This window comes from Lissotriton helveticus, chromosome 2_1 (genome assembly GCF_964261635.1).
Source record: "Lissotriton helveticus chromosome 2_1, aLisHel1.1, whole genome shotgun sequence".
Taxonomy (NCBI): domain Eukaryota; kingdom Metazoa; phylum Chordata; class Amphibia; order Caudata; family Salamandridae; genus Lissotriton; species Lissotriton helveticus.
The window spans coordinates 1451496653-1451522333 of record NC_136059.1 but is presented as its reverse complement, the minus strand read 5'-3'; the positions used below and the strand labels follow the sequence as shown (position 1 = coordinate 1451522333).

At 45.4% G+C, this 25681-nt stretch overlaps 1 protein-coding gene and 1 long non-coding RNA gene across 3 annotated transcripts in view; one reads left to right on the top strand and one right to left on the bottom strand.

Annotated features, from left to right (window-relative positions):
• Positions 1-15421, bottom strand: part of PAQR3 (progestin and adipoQ receptor family member 3) — a 367149-nt gene extending 351728 nt beyond the window's left edge. The window contains exon 1 of one of the 2 annotated variants that reach the window (XM_078676371.1): positions 15309-15421. The gene's annotated coding sequence lies outside the window, so the exon portion shown is untranslated. The remainder of the gene's footprint in view (positions 1-15308) is intronic. The other variant, XM_078676370.1, reaches the window with a different exon arrangement.
• Positions 15422-15450: 29 nt separating this feature from the next.
• Positions 15451-22825, top strand: LOC144818707 (uncharacterized). Its single transcript, XR_013607155.1, has 2 exons — positions 15451-15577; positions 20025-22825. It is a non-coding gene; the product is annotated as an uncharacterized LOC144818707 (long non-coding RNA).
• The last annotated feature ends 2856 nt before the right edge of the window (positions 22826-25681 follow it).

The following is a 25681-nucleotide window of genomic DNA, read 5'->3' as shown; positions in this document are numbered from 1 at the left end:
ACACTATGGAGTAGCAGCAAAGAGTGTTTCTGTAGATGTGTGACATGGCATGTGCGCGTAACAAAGGAGATCAGGGAGTGGACGGGACGATTAATTGTAAAATGCTGCGGTGGTGCGCATCATGTCCTTGATGGAGAGCTAGTGCAAACAGAGCTGTTAAAAGATATCGTCTGAGGTATAACATCCGGAAGACACAGCAAGTCAGAGTCAGCAGACCATGCTAGTAGGGAGTCCTCGTCCCCCCTGAATCGAGTTGTTGTGGAAACTGATGGCGATCTCACGGTTTGAAGGGTTGGCACCACCTTCAGCGCTTCCTGGCATTCGGACAGGGTCTGTGCAACACCTGGGATATTAATTGTTGAAGCCCGTCGATGTGATCCTCCGCCTCTAACACTCCGTCGACTTCGCCTACCTCTTTTGTGCACCGCAGGGTCCTCATGTGGTCTAGATGAAGTTGCCAATCCATTTTCCTCCTGCCAGTCCCAAACATTGGAGGGGGAGTAAAAAAAGAAAACGAGGAGTGCCATTTCGAATCACCCAGAGGCGGACCGGGAAGAGGAAGGAGTATCAAGTCCAGATACCGCAGTTGGCGCTTATCTGCCCCTAAGGTGGCACGCTCTTCTGTACCTGGGCAGTGTAGTCTGGGAAGAAAGAGACTGTGATATTCTGGATCTTGGGCCCTGGGTGCCTCCCTATCGCTCTTAATATTGCTTCTCTGTCACAGAAATGTCATAGGCAAAAAAGAAAGGGTCGCGGGTAAGCCCCAGGATGTGATCTGCGGGCGGGAACCCTGTATGCGCACTGCACCACAAATGGGGTGGGGGGGTGTTCCTGGGGGGAGAAAGTCCTTCAACCAGTTCTCTGTATAAGCGACCAGGTCCTGCCCCTCTGATCCTTCAGGTAGGCCAATTTCACTCACATTATTGCGACATGAACTACCCTCCGCATCGTCTAGTTTCTCTTCGAGGGTGCAGACCCGATATAGCACATCCTGTAGGGTCACTGTGTGATTGTGGGATTTGGGTTGAAGGTCCGCCAGTGTGAGTTCTGCTTCATGCACGCGATCTGACACTTTCTGGTGGTCCGCCGTAAGAGCGTAATGTCTGATGTGATTTTGTCTATCCTGCTCTCAAGAGACGTGCAGGTCAGATCCAGCGCTGCGCCGATTTTCTCCACTGCTGCCAGTACTGTGTCTAGCTTAACTGAGAGATCAGGGCGGTTTGGCTCTGGTGGATTCACTGCCCCATTAGACGATTCCCCCATCCCCGCCATGGGGCTGAGTACCCTGGTAGCGAGTTGCAGTGCACTGGGCATAGGGAGCAGACTGTGCACACTTCCTGATTATTGTGACTGAGAGGGGGAGGCGAGTTAGCCGCTACCAACCCTGTGAGCTTCCTAGCGGGCCCAGACTTGTATCATAGGCGTCATTGCCAGGGCCCAACTGATTACGCCCTGTGAGAGGGCTCCAGCGGTCTGAAGATCGTCAGGAGAGTCAAGACAGGTCCGAAAGTACAGTGCCCCCTCAATCGCAGACTGCGGCAGGATCTGTCGTGGGGGGACAAAGGAGAGATACCCAGATGTCACCCTAACAGGTCTAGTCCTGACCCGTGTGCAATGTGGCCCCTTGAGTCCAAAGAACTTTATGGCGTGGCTGTGACGTGAAGTGTGGGAGGGGAGGACCTAATGGCGGGCCTTGCTACAGTCCAAGGGACGGCCCCAGTGCCCAACGAAGTAGTCTGATGGCAAACGCATAAGTGGTGAAGCCAGAGTGAAGGCCCGTGAGGACAGGCTCGGAGCAGTTCCTTCCCACAGAGCGTCCCCTGCTTGAGAAACGGGGGGTTGTCTGCAGCCCCAAATGTTACAAGCATGGGGGGAGGGAACAGCCCAGGCCCGACATGACCCCCATGGTGATCCGGCCTGGTCCGCTGTGTGGGTTATCACTGTGTGCGTCACCTACCGAGGAAACCTAGGCTGACTGCCCCCTAACTTGGGAATGCCACAAAGATCCCCCCAATCTGTAGGTGGGAAGAGGAGGGACATCCTGGGCCCGATGCGACCCCTGTGCTGTCCCTATCCGGTCAGGTTAATGCCCCTTATTGCAGATGGAGTTTCTCCACATCAGCGCAGTGCAGCTACACTCAGCGGCGCAATAACCTATGCATCATGCCTGCCGAGGGGCCTGGGCCAGATTGACCCCTCCCCCACAGCCAAATGCTGTGTAAGCGCCTGCTGGGCTCACCTCCACTGGGGTTGAAGTATCTGGGCTTAACAGGCCGGCCGGGGCGGCTCCTTCTCTTGGCAGGGGGGGACCACGAGGCAGTCGATCAGGCCAGGAGCAGGAGGCCCGGTCGGGGTCCTCCCACTCTCGCTCAGTCTCAGAGTCCCCGATGCGAGGAAGCCCGCCGCAAGTCCCCGAACGCCAGGCCGACTCAGTCCCAGGCGTGAGATGCCCGCCATCCGTTAGGCTCCTCTGGTCACAGCCCCGGCACAAATTCCTGCCCTCACTCTTGCTGGTGACCCGCTCCGTGGACATGGGTGTAAGCGAACCTGCTACAACGCCTGCAGTACAGGCCTGTAAATGAGGAAGCCACGGGTTAGGCCCTGGGCTCCCGCACGGGGAAGGCCGCACCCTGCAGAATTCTGCTGCTGATAAGCCCACAGCCTCGGAGAGCCAACTGCTGGGTGCAGCGGATATCTGCTACTCCCTCCATGCCTGTAGCGCTGTTAAAGTAAGTTTAACACGCCAATGGTCAGGCTGATTGGGAGATCAGGCCTGGAGCCAGAATTAAATTGCGTCCGCCATCTTAGGTAACTCAAATGTATAAATATTTCATGCCGCAGAGGATCCACAGAGCCAGCAGACCTCTAGGTGAGATCTGATTGACTGCCACCACATCAATGAAGATGTGATGACAGCAATATTAGAATTCTGGGACTCTGTCTCAAAACAATATATAGGAGGCAGGGTAGGGTACCCTTCCTAGAGCAAACCCCAAACCAAAAACGTCAATTTTTTCCTACGCAGATTCTCAGCCCGAGGGGGGAAAAAATAGGCTCCTGCCCGCTTTCAAAATAAGCTCTCCAGAGTGGGCCAGGACCCAGGGATCGGCAGTTGATTTATGGAGAGGAGCACGCAGTGCCCCTCCATGAGCCTTTCTTAGGCCCTGGGGACCCCATCCCTGAAGGCTGCATTTCAATAAAAGGGCAGGGGGACACAGTTCCCCCTCCCCTAAGCTTAAGTAGGCCCCAGGGTCCCCATCCCCTGAGGCCAAGAATTTCGATGGGGAGAGGGGCGCAGCCCTCCCTTTCCCAAGGCTCGTAGAGGCATTGGTGCCCCCATCCACTCAGGTCAATTTGTTTTTAGGGATGGGGCATGCGGTCCCCATCCCAAGGTAGTTATTGCCCCCTGGGGCCTGATGTGAGCAGTGTGAGGGGGACACTGGGGTCTCTTGTTTGGGAGACTTCAGGCATATCCTACCTGCCCTCTCCTGAGCAAGGAACACAGCTTTACTAAAAAGGCCTTTCTCCCCCGGGCAGGAGCAAAGTCATTGAGCCGGCTTCTACCAGTTCCACAATGGGTGTTGACTGGGGAGCCATCAGGGACTGTAGGGGCATTGGGGCTACCCCTGCCCCAGGTTGGCACTCAGACACACACTCAGCTCCCACTGGTAATCAGCATGGTTGCTGGTGCGGAGCCGGCAGGAGTCGCAGGCACTCAGCCTGCAGCCCCCAAACATTTGGCCAAATGTGGGCCCACTTAAATAAAAAATAAAAAATACCAGCTTCCAGTATGGATGCTGGTGGGAAGCTGCCCCCACAGTCCAAATGTATACAAATTTTTAAAATAAATAAAAAACAAGTGTGACTTCACAGAGTGTGCACCGGGGAACCCAAAAAAACCTCTTTAAAAAGCCCCCAAAATATAATAAAAGAGCAACAGTAGTCACTCATTTATTAGTCACTGCTCCGCAAGGAGCCCCCCCATAATGCCCTACGGCTTCTTAAAAATATATTTTTTTTTCATTCTGGTGGTGACCTTACAAGAGGCAGGGGTACCACCAACCATTTTATTTATTGTTGTGGGGGCTGCAGAGAGTGCAGAAGGCCCCCAGAAACATAAAAATAATCACAGTAAGTCTCCTGGGTCATTGAATCCATGGTCCTAGAAGAGTCCACATAATTTTTTTTAAGCACTTAAGCGGGAGCTGTGTGCTCCTCAGATGGAGTTCAGGAACCTCTCATGGTTGGTTCTATGTTCTTTGTTGCTTGAAAAATTTTTTTTTTAAAAGACATCTATGTTAGTGATTATCATAAAATATTTTCAGTAACGGCTTTAAAAAAAATAAACATTATTTTTAAACGTTGCAATGTGTGAATTTATGTAATATACATTTGATTATGGTTATTAGGGACTTTTCGGCAAAGCTAATATGTTGATGTGCTGACCCCTTGATAGTCAGTAGGTCCATAGGGGCCCAGCCACTACTATTTAGGTATTTTGAGCCTTTGGCAAAGACAGACGGTCTCCCTTACTTAAAATGACGCATTTTATATTGTTACATGACATGGCCAGCCGTGGGCAGGGGTTAACTAGAACAAGTGCACTAAAGTAACAATAACCTTGAGCCTTCACCATGCACTGCTAAACACTTCAGATATTACATCTGTTATGACATTATTACATTACTTTAACATCTGAAATGACATCATTGACAACAAACCCCATGGTGGGGGAGCGAGTTATAGTTACTTGAGGTAACTGTAACAAGTGAATTTCAGTGTTTTGTTTGTTTAAAATAGCATATCTTAACTGCCATTTTCAGCTAACTATAACGTCCCTTTCACCTTTGTTTTTTCCCTTTGAATTTCTACGATTTCTTTTATGTATAGTGGCAGATTACTACAATTCCAAATTAGAAAATCACTTTAACCTATTTCAGTGTATATATATATATATGTTACTTGTCTTACTTTCCATGCTAAAGGCTGTGTAGAAAAGGCATGTGTGGTAATGTCGTAAGTTCCCCAGGGATAGAATTCATAATGATAATTGCACCTTCAAATACAATCTACAGCCCACAGATCTGTAACAGCCCAACCAACACACTACTTTCTGTGCACAGTTAAGTTATGAAGGGTTGACCTATGGCAAGACTGGGTATTGAATCGTAATGTCAGACTGTATAATGTATATACTATACCAAAGTGAGGTATAGTGTGCACAGAGTCCAGTGGAACCCCAAAGGTAGGCAGAGGTAAAGTTAGATAGCACATCACTCTCTATTTGTGGTAGTGTGGTCGAGCAGTAAGGCACTATCAGATGACAGTGTTAAGCATTTGTTTTATACACCCAGTCAGCAAATTAATTCACACACTCAAAGAGTAAACTTCAGACCAATTGTTTTTGTATAAAAATATCCTTTTAGTTATTTTATTTTGTAGAACCAAGCAAGCCTGGCACAGGTAAGCAATAAATACTTTACAGTAGTAATGCAGTATGTAAACAGTTTGAATTGAAATTGTATATGCACTTTGTTTTTACTTACAGGATGGTTGCAGAGAAATGCAATACTTTGTAAATACAGTACATAGACTTGAATGGGCTTTTCAGTAAAATACCAGGTAAGTTACTTTTTAGATTACTTTTCTTATTCAGAATAGTATGCCTGGATACTACCCTGGGACATTTCCTGTAAACAGGTAAGTAAAATCGTTTTAGTTAAATAGTACAATTGGGGGCTAGGGGGCCTCCGGTTGGTGGCTGCTGATGAGCAGGCCACATGGTTGTGGGAGCAAAGCTCCTAGGCATATAGCTCAGGGAAAATGGAGAAACAAAGTAGCACCAAGAATGCACCCTCAGCGGCACTAGGGCAGCCGGGTGCAGGGTGCTGTATCAACATCGGGCGCCTTGTTGTTTGCAATGGGGAACATCCAGTTTGCAAAGGCACTGCAGGCTTGGGGACGAAGGTCTTCTGGGTGCGACCACCACTTCGAGAGGTAAGTTAGGAGTTGGTTTGGCACCGTCTGTTTGGCCACCCAAGGCCGAGGGGGGTCGGGTGCAGGGGTGCCTTTAAGGGTCGGATCTTCTTACCAGCTCCTTGTTGCGGTTGGGGGACCTTCTGGATTTATGCTGCAGGCATTGGCTGGAGGCTTGAGGCAGGTTAGGGGTCGCAGGATCTCGGGTCAGGATTGCCGGGGAGACCTCCTCATGGTGTTAGCCCACTCGAGCTCAGCCCGTGGACGGCGGGTGCAGAGTGGGGCGGATCCGCGGTGTACGGCCAGAACCAGAGATTGCAGATCAAAAAATCCGGTGTTCATGGGAGACACAGTCTTTGGGGTTGAAGGCAGGCAGGTCTTAGAGGTTGCTAGCTGCAGGACACATCAGAATTTCACAAGAGCAGGTTTGAGGTGGAGACAGGCCAGTTGGGCTGGGGACAAGTCAGTGGGTGTCTTCCTCTTGCTAGCTGCTGCACAGCTGTTCGGTCCTTCTTCTTCTTGTAGTGTCTTCTTGTCTGGGGAAGCAAGGTCCAGCGGCGCCCCTAAATACTAGAATTAGGGACATTACTGGTAGGTAAAAGGTAGGGACCAATGGGTCAACCTCCAGTGGGAGGGGGGCATGAGTCTGTCCCTGGTTGGCTGAGTCCCTCATCTGCAAGAGGACGGGGACTGGGAGTTGTGCTTCACCTCGCCTCCCCCACCTGAAGGGGTGGAGTTGGCAGAGGTGGGCACACCTCTCTACCTCACTTGTTTTTTCCACCTGTTCTCCCGCCCAAAGTTGGGGTCAGAACCAGTGGGTAACAGTTGCTGAAAGCAGCAAGTGGTCTGGGGAAGCTCACAAAGGTGGCAAGCCTTTGAAGCTTCCCCTTTGTGAACCCTGCCCATCCTGGGGAGGAGGCTTGGAACCCTTGTCCCGGGATTTACATTGTTTCAGGCCCCAGAGTGCAACAGTCTCTCGACCCAAGGGTCCAGAAACGTGTCTGGTGGTGGCAGCTGAAAGCATATATGTAATCAACAAGAGAGAGAGGGAGAAATATAAGGAGTCACTCTTAATCCCCCTAATGGTAGTATTAAAAAAAATTTTTTTTAAAGATTGCGGCCAAAAGAAAAAGAAAAACGGCACAAGAAGTCACTCTTGTCTATTAAAAGAGCCCTCACTCACCAACCTAGTTGGTGACATGCTTCATCATTGGGTTCCTATCAGAGGCACAGAGTGCCTCCCTGGTGTGCTACGCCTGATTACAGCGGAGCGGGTTTTTTTGTGATGCAAGTGTGAATAAGTGAAAAGTGTTTTAAAAAGTGCTTAGTTCCTCCGTAAACAAACTTTATTCATGGAGAACCAAGCACTACTTAAAAGAAGTGTGATGGATGTTACAGCAACTGGCTAAATTGACCAGATACATCCATTGTACAGAAAAGAAAAGGGTGTGGTCAACATGTTTCTGCCTCCATTCGCTTTCTGAGAGGTTTTCGTCAGGACCAAGACACCAAGGCGGCATGCGCACGCTAAGGCACACCCTAACCTGTGGTGTAAAAAAGAGCTGGTATGACTTGGTTTAAGTAGTGCCTTCAGCATTGGAGAAAGCCATGTGTATTTGAAATAACTGGTGACCTTGTACCATGGGTCCTGGTGGGAGGCGTTGGCTTATAGTCACACATACGCCAAAGCTCAGCGCCCATATGGAACCTGCATACTCCCTTCCTGAGGACCCTGTGGATTAAAGCAGCTACTCAGCATGGACACTAGTGGTAGGTTAGTTTTCAGGGGGCATCTCTAAGATGCCCTGTGTGTGCATTTTTCATTAACCCAACATTGGCATTAGTTTGATACCAAAAGTCTCAGTTTTAAGCCATTATGGTGCTGTGGAGCTCGTAATGACAAACTCCCAGCACCATATACTATTACTGGCAGCACTACACTTACAATGTCTAAAAATGGCCTTAGACACTGTAGGGATACAGGGCTCATGCACCTGTACCCTCACCACTGGTATAGTGCACCCAGCTAGAGGGGTGACTGATCTACACCAGGGCAGTGGGTTTTAGGCATGGCACACAGAGATATGTTCAAAGTAATCCCATAATCTGTGCTGTTTATAATTTGTCTTTCATATTTTGCATGAACGTTTTTTACTTATGGGTTTACACAAAATACCACAAAAAGAAATATATCAATCAAATAACAAACAATGTATTCTTTTTTATTTTCTTGCTTATTTTTTCCTTTTCTTATTTCTTCATTGTTCTGTCAAAGTATTTCCATCTCCCAATGTATTTTCAGTGAGATATCTTCATCAGGAAAATACTGCAAATAATACAATTCAGTCTTTTAACACAAATTCTCTTCTGTATGAAAACAATGCCCTATTGCCACTATGTGGTGAACAGGAGAGTTGGCTAAACCCAAACCGCCCCACCATAAAAAATATATTAATTGTGTTTATCTTGCTCATGCAGATCCAAAACACGCAAAATGGACACCACAGAGGTGAATTATAAACTGCACAGATTATGGGATTACTTTGAATGTTTATTGATTCAAAAAGTGCACCGTAAGGGCATGTGAATAGTGTGTCCTTATATACAAACAGGATCTGTTTGTTTATTGGAGTATTATTATACCTGACAGGGGCTAGTCAGGATCAAAGGGCAGCACCGTGGATTGGACATTGGAAACTTGTATAGTTTGGTGAAATTGAATACTTTAGTGTGCAGGCTATCAACACTGTTTATAGATACAAGATGTGTGCCATGTCGACTCTTCACTTTGTTCTGCACCAAAATACGCAGCATGCAAAGGCAGTGTGTGAGTGTAATGGTACAGGACCTCTAAGGGTCAAGTCAAGTCAAGTCAGAATTTATATAGCGCACTACATACCCAGAGGGTCTCAAGGCGCTTAAGGAAGGGGGGGGGGAGGTTTACTTATCGAATATCCAGGTTTTAAGCTGTTTTCTGAAGGCTAGGTGGTTTTGAGTAAGGCGGAGGTGGATGGGAAGGGAATTCCAGGTTTTGGCCGCTAAGTAGGAGAAGGATCTTCCCCCCATGGTGGCTTTGTGGATGCGCGGAACAGCGGCGAGGGCTTGGTTGGACGAACGCAGCTGGCGGATGGGGGTGTAAAAGGAAAGGCGCGTGTTGAGACAATCAGGTCCAGGTTCGTATAGGGCTTTGTGTGCATGGGTGAGGAGACGGAACGTTATTCTCTTGTTGACGGGGAGCCAGTGAAGGTCTTTTAGGTGAACGGAAATGTGGTCTGTGCGGGGGATGTCTAGTATGAGTCTGGCTGAAAAATTTTGAATGCGTTGGAGTTTTTTCTGCAGTTTTGCGGTGGTACCGGTGTAAAGGGTGTTTCCGTAGTCAAGACGGCTTGTAACCAGTGCGTGGGTGACCGTTTTTCTTGTTTCGGTGGGGATCCAGCGAAATTTTTTTTGAGCATGCGTAGGATGTTGAAGCATGATGATGAGACGGCGTTGACTTGTCTGGTCATCGAGAGTGAGGAGTCCAGGATGATGCCCAGGTTCCGTGCGTGGTCCGTCGGTATGGGGGCTTTTACTAGGGCCGTTGGCCACCAAGAGTCGTCCCAGGCGGAAGGGGATGAACCTAAGATGAGGACTTCCGTTTTGTCCGAGTTCAGTTTCAGACGGCTGTGCTTCATCCACTCGGCTACTTCTTTCATCCCTTCATGTAGGTTGGTTTTGGCGGTGGTTGGGTCTTTGGTGAGTGAGAGGATCAGCTGAGTGTCATCAGCGTAGGAGATGATGTTGAAGTTGTGTTGACGTGCGATGGTTGCGAGGGGGCTCATGTAGACGTTGAAGAGGGTGGGGCTGAGTGATGATCCTTGCGGGACGCCGCAGATGACTTCGGTGGCCTCTGACTTAAAAGGGGGGAGGCGGACTCTCAGAGTTCTTCCAGCGAGGAACGAGATGATCCAGTCCAATGCTTTTCCTTGAATTCCGATGTTTCTGAGGCGTTGTATCAGGGTGCTATGGCAGACTGTGTCGAAGGCTGTGGAGAGGTCAAGGAGGATGAGGGCGACTGTGCCTCCGTTGTCCAGTAGTGTTCGAATGTCGTCTGTTGCTGCGATGAGGGCGGTCTCGGTGCTGTGTTTGGCTCGGAAGCCAGACTGTGAGGAGTCGAGTGATTTGTTGGTTTCGAGGAAGGCGGCGAGCTGATTGTTGATGGCTTTCTCAATGACTTTGGCAGGGAATGGGAGGAGCGAGATGGGGCGGTAGTTTTTGAGTTCGGTGGGGTCAGCTGTGGGTTTCTTCAGAAGGGCGCTGAGTTCGGCGTGTTTCCAGCTTTCTGGGAATGTGGTGGAGTTGAGGGAGCAGTTGATGACGTCTCGGAGATGGGGTGCGATAGTGGAGTCTGCTTTGTTGAAGATGTGATGGGGGCATGGGTCTGTAGGGGATCCTGAGTGGATGGAGTTCATCAGGCGAATGGTTTCTTCTGTGGTGATTGGGTTCCAGTCGAAAAGGTTATTCGGAGGGGGTATAGGTTCGGAGGTGAGTGGGGTGGACTGGTTTATGGGTTGGTTGTCAAAGCTGTTATGAATGTCGGCGATTTTGTCATGGAAGAATGAGGAGAGGGAGTCGCAGAGGACTTGAGAGGGGGTGATGTCGTTTGAGCTGGCGGTGGGGTTGGTGAATTCTTTGATGATGTTGAAAAGTTCCTTGCTGTTGTGGGCGTTGTTGTCTAGTCGGTCTTTGAGTGCTGATTTCTTGGCTGTCCGGATTAGTTGGTGGTGTTTGCGGGTGGCGTTTTTGAAGGTGGTTTGGGTGATAGTGTTTGCGTCTTTTTTCCAAGTTTTCTCAAGGGACCGACAGAGCTTCTTCGATTTCTTAAGGTCATCGTTGAACCAGGGGGCATTCTTGCTTCCTTGCTTGATTTGATGTTTTTTCAAGGGTGCTAGTTTGTCGGCGGTTTGGGTTAACCATTGTGTGAGGTTGATGGCGGCTTGGTTAGGGTTCGTTGAATAGGCAGGGGGGTTTTGAAGAAGCGATGTGGAGATCTGGTCGATGGTGATTTTGTTCCAATTTCTTCGCAGAGTTGGTTGAGGGTGGTTGTGGATCGTGGTCTTATTGTAAATGAAGTGGATGCAACTGTGGTCCGTCCAGTGGAGGGGTGTGGTGTGAGTGAAGGAGATATGCTTGCTGGAAGTGAAGATAGGGTCGAGTGTGTGTCCTGCATAGTGTGTGGGGGTGTTAACAAGTTGTTTGAGTCCGAGATTGGCGAGATTGTCCAGAAGGGTGGTGGTGTTACTGTCGTTACTCTTTTCCAGATGGAAATTGAGGTCTCCCAGTAGAATGTATTCTTCCGAGGGGAGGGCATGTGGGGTGATGAAGTCAGTGATGTCTTCGCTGAATTTTGTACGGGGTCCTGGTGGCCTGTAGAGGAGGGTGCCTCTGAGTGTGGTCTTGGGGTCGGTGTGGATCTGGAAGTGAAGGTGTTCGGCGATGGCGAGATTGTCTTCTGAGCTGGTTGAGACGTGGATGGTGTTCTTGTGGACGATGGCGATGCCACCTCCTGTTTGGATGGTGCGGTCCTTACGGATGATCTTGTAGCCGTCTGGGATGGCTATGGTGATGTCTGGAGCTGAAGAGGCATTCATCCAGGTTTCTGTTAGGAAGGCGATGTCCGGAGAAATGGTGTCGAGTAGATTCCAAAGGTCGATGGCGTGTTTGTGAACCGAGCGGGTGTTGAGAAGGATGCATTTAAGGTGGTTGGTGTTGGATCTCTGTTTGGTGTTTGTTGGTTTGGTGTGGGTCTTGATGCAGGTGAATTTGCAGGAGTGGCAGCTGAAGGGTCCATGGGTGTGTCCTGGTGCTTCTTGGGCGCAGTTAGGGAGTCGGCCGGGGTTAAGTGCTAGGAGGGTGGGGGCGTCGTATGTAATGCGGGAGGGATGGGTGAAGCGGGGACCAGGGGGTCTGGCGCTGGGCGCGGTCCAGGCGCGGACGGGCGTAGACGGGCTTACCTTTGGCGCACCTTCGGCGCAACCGCTGCGCGTTGGGACATCTGTCATAAATGGATAGTGGAGGGGGCGGAGCGTGGGAGGGTCAGCTGGGAGGCGGGAGCGAGGTGCGGGGAGGGTCTGGGACGGGCCAGAACACACAAACAAAATGGCAGTAAAGTAAACAAACAAATGTTGCGAGGGTCCTAACAACAGGAGCTGTATTAATAATGGAGCGCTATGGGGAAAGATTGTTTCAGGCTAGCGGCGGTAAAGCGCTACACCAGTTAAAGCCACAAAGCGCTATACAAAGCAATTCTCTAAGCGCACCACGATCAAAGGACAAACGTAATGAATGCAGGCACAGAAGCGTTGCAGAGCGCGGTACAGTTTGGTATTTAGATAATATCAATGGCGAGGCACAAATCAGCAGAATGATACGATACCGGGAGAGGAGGTGAGGGGAGCGACCGCTTCTGAGAGGCACAATAAATGCTGCAGCCCTTAGAGGACTTCTCTGGTCACAGTGCCCTGGGTACCTGTGGTACCATTTACCAGGGGCTGACCTGTGGCAGAGATTCAAATTGGGTTTAGCCTTCAATGCAGTTTTTAGGTAAGGGACATAGGCCTTGTGTATCTGATTAGCAGGAGCCCAGGGCACACTCAGTCAAAGCAAATCAGCAAAAAGTGGGGTCAACCATGTAGAAAGAGGGCATTTTCTCACACATACATGACCCTTTTGCCACACACTAATCCTAATACCAAAACACTCCAAAATCAATAGTTGTCTGTCGTTCATAAAAGGAACCCCTCCTTTATATGGCTTAATACTCTTACCCTCGCATAAGGTATATGCTATGGTTCTTGTCCAACACCCTGTAGTGTTAAAGTCCATAAATCAGCCATCACCAACAGAATAAACTGGAGATCTGCCACATGCATCCTGACCAATCGAAGACTAATCTACTTAACTACTGCAGATCCCAACTAACTTTAAACAATGACCGCTTCTTTACGATTCACCATAACAATCAGATGGGGATGTTAGTAACAAATGATATCCCAGCAGATCCCCTCCCCATCTCCTTCTCCAATCATGCCAATTTAGGACCATCAGCTTTTTTTAAATGTCATAGTATTTTATTAGGGGATATGAAAGTGCGGGGTACTGGACAAGCATAATGAGAAAAATGCTTGTGGAACATGAGGTCAAACAGGATTACTTTAGAAGCCATCCCAGAGTCATTGTATGATCATCCAACTACCTTAGAAGTCATTAACACGTCATCAGACATCATCAAGCTCTTGAAGTCATCAGCAAGCTGCAGAAGCTCAGCCTGATGATTTGAGGATGACTTGAAAATGAGTATCTGATGACTTTAGAAGGTGTCATTATTCGTGATGATTAAAGGATGACTTGAAAAGAAGTACCTGATGACTCTAGTAGGCGTCATTATTCGTGAAGATTTAAGGAGGACTTGAAAATTAGTATCTGCTGACTTCAGAAGGTGTCATTATTCCTGATGATCTGAGGATGACTTGTAAATGACTCTCCGATAACTTTACAAGATGACATTGTTCCTGATGACTTTGGGGTGATTTGAAAATAAGCATCTGAATACTTCAAATGTACCATTGTGTTTTCAATAAGATGTTTTTGCGTCTGGAGATTTTAACAGGAATTGTTTGTCTATTTAAAGAGGACGTCCACCACTTTGGTTTCAGTTTTCCAGAAAAATGCAAACTGTTGGATGTTTGTACAATGAATTGCAGATAAACGTCTGACCTCCTGCAGCTGGGAGCCCCAAAACCCAAACACACCTTGAACCCCCAAATTAACCTTTGCACCCCAAACACACCCTGAACCCCAATATAAACCCTTGCACCCCAAAACCCAAACACACCCTGAACCCCAATATTAACCCTGGGTCCCCAAAACCCAACACACCCTGAACCCCCAAATTAACCCTGGCACCCCAAAACCCAAACACACCCTAAACCCTAAAATTAACCCTGACACCCCCAAACCCAAACACACCCTGAACCCCCAAATTAACCCTTGCACCCCAAACACACCCTAAACCCTAAAATTAACCCTGGCACCCCAAACCCAAACACACCCTAACCCTAAAAGTAACCCAGGCACCCAAAACCCAAACACACCCTGAACCCCCAAATTAACCCTTGCACCCCAAAACCCAAACACACCCTGAACCCCAATAGTAACCCTTGCACCCCAAAACCCAAACACACCCTAAACCCTAAAATTAACCCTGGCACCCCAAAACCCAAACACACCCTGACCCCCCAAATTAACCCTTGCACCCCAAAGCCAAACACACCCTAAACCCTAAAATTAACCCTGGCACCCCAAAACCCAAACACACCCTGAACACCCAAATTAACCCTTGCACGCCAAACCCAAACACACCCTAAACCCTAATATTAACCCTGGCACCCCAAAACCCAAACACACCCTAAACCCTAACACTAACCCTGGCACCCCAAAACCCAAACAACCTGAACCCCCAAATTAACCCTTGCACCCCAAAACCCAAACACATCCTAAACCCCCAAATTAACCCTTGCACACCAAACACAAACACACCCTAAACCCTAAAATTAAACCTCGCACCACAAACCCAAACATGCTCTAAACCCTTAAATTACACCTGGCCCCCCAAAACACAAACCCACCCTCAACCCTAAAATGACCATGTACACCCTAAAATCCAAAAGCCCTACAAACCCCCAAACTTTTTATGAATACGGAATGCCGGGAGGCGCTGCTGTGATATGATGCTTTCTGTACCCCCAGGCTGCACTTCCTTCATAGAGTATTTCCATAAACACATAGTTTAGTGGAATCCGATTGCTAGACTCTTTAAACAACTGCGGACAGAACTGCTCATGGCCCGAGGAATAGGTCTTGCAAAGGAAAACAAGCTTTGTCGTCATGGTGACTGCCGAATTCACTCCATCACAATACTAATTGCTCACAATTGTCACTATTACCTTTACTACCTCATGTATTTTTGGTTGCTCACAATTTTTACTACCTCATGTATTCTGTTTGTCACAATTGTCACTATTACCTTTACTACCTCATGTATTTTTGGTTGCTCACAATTTTTACTACCTCATGTATTTTGTTTGATCACAAATGTCACTATTACCTTATGTAACGTAACGTATGCTTTTGTAATATTTCTCATTATGTTTCATTTCTGTTCCTTTTGTGAAGCGCTCTGACACCTTCGGGTAAAGTCCGCGCTATATAAAAATGCATAAATAAAAATAAATAAACTAAAATATATTTTTAAAAAGCACAGCTGCCTCTAACACAATGCCAAAATCACCTACTGTAAACCATCAGTCTGCCGGCTGGCTGGGACTCGAACCGCAGATCCTCAATGGAGAGCAGCTCTCTCACCTTTTCATATACCGGAAGCCGGTGAATTCCTCTAGCAAAAGCCTACGCACATGCGGGAGCGCCGGAAGTGACGTCATTGTCCTGCGGCAAGAACGAAGACTGCCGTGAGTTCAATAGCCATGAAAGGGACAGGTGGATTGGCATCGGTCTCTTTATTTTTCCAACTCCACTTCCTTCATCGATTCCAGCGTATGCTCAGGTAAGTGCTGCAGCTGTTAAAAAAGAGCATCATCGATCCTCCGCTCTCGGACCCAGCTGCTCAAATTCCGTCCCAGACCATCTTCCTCAATTTTCGGAAAGCACGAATTTTCATTAAGGGGGTACATTCAGACGCAGCTCCCTGCATGTCTGTGCTTCGTACGTGTTATAATTAATGCCTGCCTTGCAATGTGTGTGTATTATGTGTGTTTGATGTTTGTCTGTATTCAGCCTGCCTGCTTGTTTAATATGCACCTTTTGTGTTTGAACATGTGTATGTTTGTGTATGTGTGACGTAGTGCGTGCTTGTGTAAGTTGTGGAAAATTGCAAAAAGCCTAAAAAATGTGTTTTACAGCAAGTTTTTCGCCGTAAGGAAAAATAAATTACTGCCCGTATAGTGTAGGTCCCATGTTGGTTCCAAGTGCACCTGCGTGTATTCAAGATTCTCGACCAAATGGAACAGTTTTCGATCTACTGAAAAGGTGTCAATCAAAGAAGACTAAACACATTTCTTTATGTGAATATTGTATATTGTTGAGCATTACTTGTGTCCTTGCAACTTGTAGTGAGCTTTCATTACTAAATGAATGTGTGCTCTATTGTTGAATCCTGGTCACGTTCCCCAAGCTATGTAGTGTGCAGAGCAGCACATCTTCTAAAACACTGGCAGTTTTCATGGATGCGTTTCGAAGCATAAGGTTAAATGCTTCAAATAACTTAGCCGTTGTAATGCTGGTTCCTTATTTTGTTTGCTATTTGTGTAATTGAAAGGCCTGGTTGCCTGTGGCGATTGAGGTTTACGCCCTATTTAGGAAACGTAGTCAGACGCATTCCAACATCTTGCAATATCTACTTTCGCAAAACAGGCTATCATTCTGGTTTCGTTCCATGTGCATGCAATGTTTTTAACTCGTTTGTATATATTATTGAGAACGGGCCAATTACGTATTCCCTGTTTGCGCTAATTTACCTTGTATATATTATTGAGACAGGGCCAATTACGTATTCCCTGTTTGCGCTAATTTACCTTGACCGCTAAGATCTCTGTAAAACTCTTTCTCTTTCTCTTTTTTCTTTTCTTTTCTTTTCTTTTTTATCTTATAAGAGGTTTCCCCATGCCCTCTTCTCGTTTGAACTGCGGGTACTGCATGTATCAACGAGGTATGGGATCCCTTTATGTTAAATTGCATCTCTTACCAAACACCTCTGGCAAAACACTTATAAGGTCCCGGAGGGGAGACCTATTGGCTATACCAATGCTTTTGCTTTAAGTATTTGCCATTGTAATGCCTTTTGTTTAATTTATTAAGCCATTACATATTGCACAATTAACGTACAATACTACTAGCAAAGCAAATTTCTTTAGCTTAATAAAAGGTGAAACCTATTGCATTTTTAACGCTTGTCCTTTCATGTTGGGGGTGCCAGTGGGCAGAGGGTAGCAGGCATCTGACTCTCTATGCATCTGTGGGGATAGGTAACTTGATTTCCCGTCACAAACCCCAGTGTGAAAGTTCACTTATTGATAGTTCTTCTATTTCTCTCATTATGCTTCTACTTTGCTATTACTATTTGTCCTGAGCAGCAAGACCTAAGCATACACTCTGGCTCTCCAAAAATAAAGTTGATTATTAGGTAATTTCCTCAATGGCCTTCAGTGCATGCCCAAACACTTCTTTGTAGTCCAAAATCTAGGCATATTAGATAGAAATTGCACCAGGTCAGTGTACTTTTTGGGGTGCTTTTCTCCATTTAAATCTGTTAATCAGTTTGATATGCTTTGTATTTTACCTCTGAAACTTAAACCACACACAAACTAATTCCTGATTTTTATATCTAGCAGGACATAGTCATCAGACCCTCCAGTTTATCGCGATTCACGAAAAAATCGCGAAATCGGCAGATTACCGCGATGGCCGCGATAATAACCATATTGGCCGCGATATTTACAAAAAAGAGACAGCAAAACAAACAATGCCTTTTATCGGCTGTGCGCCCCCCCCCCCCCCCCCACTCGTGTGTGTCAGCAGCTTCCCGGGACACACACAGACAGTCAGTTTGTGAGCTGCCAGCCGCACCCGAGTACTTCACAGGTCATTAAAAGACCTTTCACTTGTTAATGAGGCTTTGTTTTTCACCCCCCCGCCTGTTATCCTCGGCTCTGGCTGGTGTCAGGGGCTTGTGCTGGTTTTCGGGTCGGTGTGTGTCATTGCACGAAGCCAACCCCCTGGGTCCTCCCATTAGGGGCATATTTTTCTTTTATGGCTGGAAGGGGGGGGCGCATTCTTTTTATCCTTTCCAGCACGGCCTTTCTCCTCTGTATTCAAGATGCAGCACTTGGCTCTCCACAACAGAAAAGCCCTGGCTGCTTTACCCTCAATAGTTACCAGCTGGGGCTACCGAAACACAGATGGCCAGCCAGCCAGTGCGTGGGGTCGTGTTACTCAAAATCAGGGAATGTACCATTGCTCCACTACCGGTGGCGTTAATTGACAGAATATATTTTTTTAAAGAGTGGTCCTATTTTATTTGAATGCCATTGAATTTCTATATGTAAGAATTGGAAATGAGCGCCCATGGCATTCAACGAGCCCGCGTTCAATCAAGCTTTGTTATTGCCATGTTAACTCCCCGAACGCAATTCCAAAATTCACTTACAAGGGCACATACGTTTTCATTCCCTTAGTAAAAATCTAATATGCAATACTTATGCTACATACTTCAGATTAAATGCAATGAACGTTGCTTCTTTCAAACAGACACAAGGTCGTTTAAATGAGTGCCATTTCTTTCTGCTGCCCTCACCTTTCACGAGCACCTTTGACCTCACAATGCAGAGATACGGCTTCTTTTATCATCAATTTGGAGCGGATAACGCGAAGCGCCTGTTTTTCTTTTAATGGTCACAGAGATGCTTATCACCAGCTAGTAATTGCCCTCTCAGTGTTCTCGGTAATGAATAAAACTGGCCCCACTGCCCTACAGGAAGAAGTGTTAACACGCTTCGGCATTTGGCTTTTTAAATCAGATGTTTTTAATTCTGATAAGTAGCGTTGAGTTTTTTTTTATGGTCTCCAATGTGTGAAATTTCCTGGCATCCAATAATGAGCTTATTTAGAGATGCAACTGATTGCTAAGAAGTAGTGTCTTGTGGAGGCAAGGCAGTGGCATAGCAAGGTCGCCATGGACTCTAATGCAAATAAGGAAATTGCACCCCCCCCCCCCCCAAATATCCCCTGGTTTGGTAGTAAAAAAAAACTGCTGCTAATTGGTTTGAGGCCCTCAGGCACACGATCCCCGGTACACTGTACCTGCTAAACTATTGGAAAACCCATGTGGCAAGGTTGTCCCAGAAGTGGGGGGGGGGGTCTAACCAAGTTAGGCAGCATAGCTCGTGATATCACATTGAGTGACATCATTGAGCGCGACATGGCACGTCGCATCACAGGAAGTGGCATCAAGACCCATGACCTCACAGGAATTGACATCACAAAATGTGACACAAAATTTTAGACCTCACACTTCTGTTTAGCCCAACTGGCAGATGAAGAATTGCAATTCCAAGGGATAACAGCCTTCACCTGTGGGCTGCTTCCTCTATTCCATATTGCCTAATCAAAGTGGAATACTCTGCTAAAACAGTTTCCATTGATTTAAGGCTAAAAATGAATGCTTATGAGTAAAATAAAGTGCCGCTAAAATGCCGCTAAATTTCCATATTTGTGCTGCTAAATTTGCAAATCCATGCCGCTATATCCTGGGGGGTCTGAATCATGGCTTCATTCAACGTCCTGTTTTTCACTTGCGATCATTCTGTGTGTTCGAAAAGATGGTGACTTCCTGCTTTTGGACAATCCTGGGGAAGTTCTTTGTAAATGGCTGGTCGAAAATGTAGATGAAGCTGGTCGGCCAATCACCGAAGAGAGAGATTTTAAAGCTATGTTTCTGTTCCAATCATCTGGTAAGCACAATAAGAAAACCTTTATAATAAGTTTGCAACTGCAGGATAACGGTACAAATTACCAACCTGTTTCAGTAAAAACCTACATTTGTGATTAATTAATCCAATAATGGACAGTAAAAATGAACATGCATGTCCCCACATATGCCTTGGATTGCTCTCCAGAGACAAATGTAACACATATGAAAAGGACTGAAATGTTTAGCTTGTGGCACTACTATAAGGCAGCCATTTTTGGATAAACTATTTTATTTAGGCAACTTTTTTCAGGAGGTTCAAGTTCAGGCTTACAATGTGTACTGTCTATCAAGGAAAACCTACTTACTTGGTTATGGATAGATTGTACATTTGTCCTTTATTATCAATACCTCTTTATTTATATATTATGGCTAGAGCGTGAAGATATATTGCAAGTGGTCAATGTGTTCTTTTCTGTTTTTGAAGTTTATATGTAAATATATATTTTTTTTCTCTTGCTTTTTTTAGTGAAGAAACGGTGTCTAATGATTCAGGATATTTTTCAAGAGCTAATTGCAAGCTATTCTGGCACGACAGAGGGTCTAAAACAGGTGTTACTTCAAAGGGCACTGGAGAAAAAGCAGATGTTAATGGACTGTGGCAATCGGGGAAGCGCTGGTAGACTTAAGAGGCTGTTACGCGAGCTACAAGAGGAAGAAATTGCAGAGAAAAGATGCAAGGACAAGAAAGCCAAGCAGAGTGGACTGGATTATATAAGAGTTGGTAAGAAAGCTCATGCTGAAAGCACAACTTTTCAGCCTGGTGATGCAAGTTTGCAGAAACTTGAAAACCTGGCCCTTTTAGCAGGGATGGCTAGTGTCCTTCATCAAAAATCCACAACTAAAAATGACGCATCAGACCGTGAAAATGAACTTGTCTTGGAGTCAACGCTTAAATCCAAATATCAAGGACAAAAACATGCCTCCCTTTCACCACGTCATCCTAGAGTAATCAACACTCATTCTGAAAATATAATGGGGTCATTCTGATGTAATCAATAGCCACCCTGAAGCTGTCATAGGATCATCCAGGAATAATCCACACTCATCCAGAAATTGTCATGGGATCATTCCAGAGTAATCCACTTCCATCCTGGAGCGGTTATAGGATCATCCTGGAATAATTGACAGTCATCCTTAAATTAGCTAGAACCCATCCTGGAGTAATTCTCCCTCCTCCTGAAGTTGTCAATTAGTATTCGTGGAGTTGTAAAAGGTAATCGCTCCCTGCCAGTAGAAGTCATCAGAACACCATCCTACTGTAGTTTTTGTGATGAGTCTAGGTTCGTCATCTCATTTACATTTTTTGTCCTACAGGCATACTTCAGGATGGCTTGGGATGACTTCCCCAGATAATTGCAGGAATAGCCTGACTGTAATCATCAGATGAGTCCAGAATGACTCCAGGATGATCTACCTTTTTGACATGGGATACATTCAAGTGTCAAACTGAATATCATCAGGCTGTTACAAATCAAAATACATGTTTAAGTTTAGAGATATTAATGGAGATAACAAAGACTACACTAGCCAGACAGCTCAGAAACAATAGAATAGACCTATATATCAAAAAATAAAACAACCCTGCGACCACAACACTCCCACGCCCTTAACGTTAGCGCTAATCCAACACTCCTCTCGCTTCTATGCGTTTAGCAACAAATGTCTACCATAACATCACAGACAGTTCTTCACCCTAAGAACATCAGATTTGTAAAAAGTTTTCTCAGACTGGACAACCCAGTGCAGTAACCAGGTAAGTGGCTACTATCACAACAAATACCATAAACGGAGTTGAAAACTTTACTAAACACCCTTCTAATCTCACTCCTGCACGGACCAACCAGTCCACATAGGCGGGCGCTTCAGTGTACCACATACATATCCAAATAAATGCTGAAACACAAGGGACCAGTACCACTATGGAACCTACTTACCACAGTAAAGAAGCAGCGAAACACTGCCTCTGGACATCCTTTCTGTTTCTACACCAGTCTAAAATAAACGACAAAGGATTTGATGCTGTCTGCCTCCTTCCTGTGTGTGATGCTTTTAATAAGGTTCGATCGGACGCTCCATGTAATGGCAGATCCGCAGTCCAATATCGCCGAGACGGTAATCGCATTGGCTCGATGCAAACTCCCCCTATATTATAAAGCCCCACATTCTGGGTTCAGAGGCTTTCAAAGGCAGACACCCACGCCGCAGTCTTCCAACTAAATCACTTGAGCCAGAGCGGTCTCTCTCTAGTGAAACAAAGATTGACTAGGGTGTGTCCAGTGTCGGTAAATAGCACCCGCCGCTTACACACAAAATACTGCTAGGCCAACAATTCTTTTCATGTGACCGTGTCACACTATTCGCTGCAATAATTCTACTCTTCAACCTCTCTACAAGCCAAAGTAGAACACAACTGGAGACAGGACTGTAGAAAATAGATGACATAGAAATGGGACTAACAGCACACGACTGTAATGCTGTGCTTTGGTGGCCATCTTAGCCCGGTAATGATTCAACAATTATAACAATCAACTAGAGGGCTGAAATGCTTATCACCATGGCAATGGATCCGCAGGGGGAGCGGCGCGAGACGTCTCCCCCTGCGGATTTCGCGCATAATGGTAGGGTCCAGGAGCGCGTTAGAGGGAGCGTCAGGGAAGCTATCATTGCGTAGCTTGCTGAGGAGATTAGGCGCAGGGAGTGTAGTGAGGGGCGTTTAGTTTTCTTAGCGGTTTCCCACCCACCCTCCCAAAAAAAAAAAAAAGAAAACGGGATGAGAGGGAGACACATACCAGGTTTGCTTGGACAAAGAATGCAACTTTCTATGTGTTGTATACGGTATGTATCTATATGCATTGGTATCACGTAGTTATGAGCATATATGCGAGTATTTGCATATATATACATATATTTATATGGGTTTTTTGCCACTTCAGGATGCGTTTCCCATTACAGATGGCTAGAGGCGTAAAATCCCCAAGGAGGAGGAGGCTAGAGCGGGCTCCTCCACTTATTAGTTAGATAGGGGGAATTATACACAAAAATGGAGGGGAAAAAATGAAAGAAAATGTTGGGGAAGTTATGATGAGTTCAATCCAAGAAAAGAGATGGTTTGATGGTTTCGGTTTAAAGTCTAAATTTATGATGAAAGGAAATAAATAAATAAAGAAATGGTTTCGGTTCAAATGCCAAATTTACATGCTTGATGATCTGTTGGGAAATTTATGAATTACATATCCTGAATAAAGTGGCCTTTTCTGCTATAAGAAAGCGAGTGGTCTCAATTTGTGGGCGATGGTCGCCGGGTTTCCAAACAAACGTTCCTAAATCTTGCTTTGCACACGTTTGATAGGGCCTGAAAAGTATTTTCTATTATGTTCAAGGGAATGTTTAAAGTCTTTTAGTGTATCTCAATTGTTTTTAACTTTTGACCTTGTAAGAGTTGTGTTCTTTGAAGAACTTTCGTTTTTACCGTTGCAGGTACATAGCACAGCTCTAAATTTTTTTAAATTCTCGTTTTTTCTTTGAAGGCTCAAACTCCATAGCACAGCTCTAAATTTTTTGAAATTCTCGTTTTTCTTTGAAGGGTCAAACTCGGCCGGAAAGTATTGGAGTGCTTTACATGACCAGTAAGCACCCGTTTACATTATACAAGGACTTATTATTATTATTATTATTATTATTATTTTTAGTCAAGTCAATAAACTTTATTCGGATATTACATTATCCATAAAAGTACACACATAGTTACATACATGGTCAAGATAAAAAATCACATTAACATGGGGTAGTATTGCTGAATGTTTCCTTATTAAAACGGTAACCGCAAAAAAGGGCAAAGTGTCATTATTATCCGGATCCTCCAATTCATGTCTTTTACTTTGGCATTATCAAAGAATAAAGTGCATATGCTAGAATTGCCCTTTAAAGTGACACAATATATACGCAGAATACATATTTCGTGCATCAATTTGGGCAAGAGCTTGCTAGGTCATTTAGCAGCATTATTTAAGGTGCCGGTTTTATAAAGTGCATAGAGCATAAATCCTGGTTGGTAGACCATCTTAATAAAGTGCAAAGTACAATGTCAATTGATGATCGTTAAAGGTAAACAGAATTCTACAACTCAGTGTATGCAAGTAAAAAATAAATAGCATCTTTGGATACCAATAAAACATTTTGGCCAAATAGGCATTAGTTCTCAAATTATTTTGATTCATATATTTACAAATAGCAGCGTAATTTAAAATGTGGATGTGCAAAGTGCTAAGTGCAATTAGGCCTCTTCCAAATACTTATTAATCACGTTGGTCTAGTTGAATGAATATTAATTCATAGAGGAATGGATCGGGTAGCCATTTTTAAAAAAACTGCACACACGGTGTATTAATTCATCATCACTAAGATGAAGCACAGTCTTATTTGCCACGTTAAAATCCTTTATGCCTTTAGCTCTAAAAAATGGTGTCAGGAGCAACTTACAATATCTTTGATAATAAGAGCAGAAGAACAGAAAATGCATTAGTGTTTGTTTACCTGGATTCTGACATGGGCAAACCAGATTCTCGATATTAGGATGGTAGCCCATGGGGAAACACAATAAAAACATTATGGTTCCTGCTCTAAGACGAGACAAAAGACTACGCTCCCAATAAGTGATCTCTTTAAGAAGGTAACCAGCTGGTGACGGTGAGGTGGATTTGATGTCACCTACTATTTGAATATACTGCTTCACAGTTGTTTTGGCCAGTTCTGCATTATGTCTGGTCTCCCCGTAATGTTTATAAAGAATGTTACGGATGTTCTTCCCATTAGTCCCATCTAATTCATTTGGACTAACAAATGTATGCTCAAGATTGACTGCTGCCAGGCTCGCCCGTACTTGGGACAGCCATGGGATTTTAATACCCTGATCACATTTTAGACAGCCAAGATTTCTCTTGTCAAGGAAGCTTCTGGGTTTTTCCAGACCTTATTCCAGAACAACACAGGGCGAGCCTTTATATAATCCTCCAAGTAAGACAATTTCAATTCAGTGTGGCTTATATAAGTAGATGATGAAATTGGTAAACCCAATAGCCTTCTGCAAAGTCTGTTTTCCTCACCCTGTGCATTTTTTTAAATTTGAATATCCCCAGATTTCGGCCCCATATGTCATAATTGGGACACATTGTGTTCTATAGATTTTTAATAAAGACAGTATCACCTCAAATCTTTTAGGCTTAGGGAGGGTCAGTACTGAGTTTATCGCTTTTGTAAACTTAGACCGACCGTAGGCCAGGTGTGGGGTCCAAGAGCCGATATCTGAGAATTGTAAGCCGAGGTAGGGGAAAGTGCGAGTGCATAGCAGCGATTCCTGGTCCAGAGTAATCCTATTAATATGACGTTTTTTAGGGCCACAACACATTAAAAACGATTTTTTTAAACTAGTACAAAGGTCAAGACTATACATAAAATCCGCAAATACCCTCACTAAAATCCTCAGGGCATTCGGTGTGCGACCCATTAAAACCGCATCGTCTTCGTAGAGTAGGGCGGGAGTTTAGTGCCATTTATTTTAGGGACATCCGGGGTTAGGTTAGATAAAACATTATGGAGTTCGTTAATGTATAAAATGAATAAAAGAGGGGCAAGGACGCACCCTTGTCTGACACCTCTACCAACTGTTATGTCACCTGACACCGCTCCATCCATACTAATCCATACTCTTGCTTTTAAGTATCTATGGAGGTAGGCCAGAAAGTGTACCAGGTTATTATCCAGGCCATAGTCCAGGAGACGTTGCCAGAGCCTTGATCTATTGACAAAATCAAAGGCGGACGAGAGATCCACAAAGGCCAGGTACAGTGGACTGTCAGGCTATAGTATATTTTCCTATTATTAAATTGAGATTCAGGCACTGTTCCACAGTACCAAGGTGACTCCGAAATCCCAACTGGCATTTGTTTAAAATGTGTTCTTCCTCTGCCCATGCCCTGATTTTATTAAATTAAACTCTGCCCAATATTTTAAGGGTGTTATCGAATAATGAGATGGGCCTATAGCAGCTAGGGTCAGATCTTGAACCTTTTTTAAAAATTGGTATTTTAACAGAGGTTGACCATGTACTAGTGATATCAGTTGTGG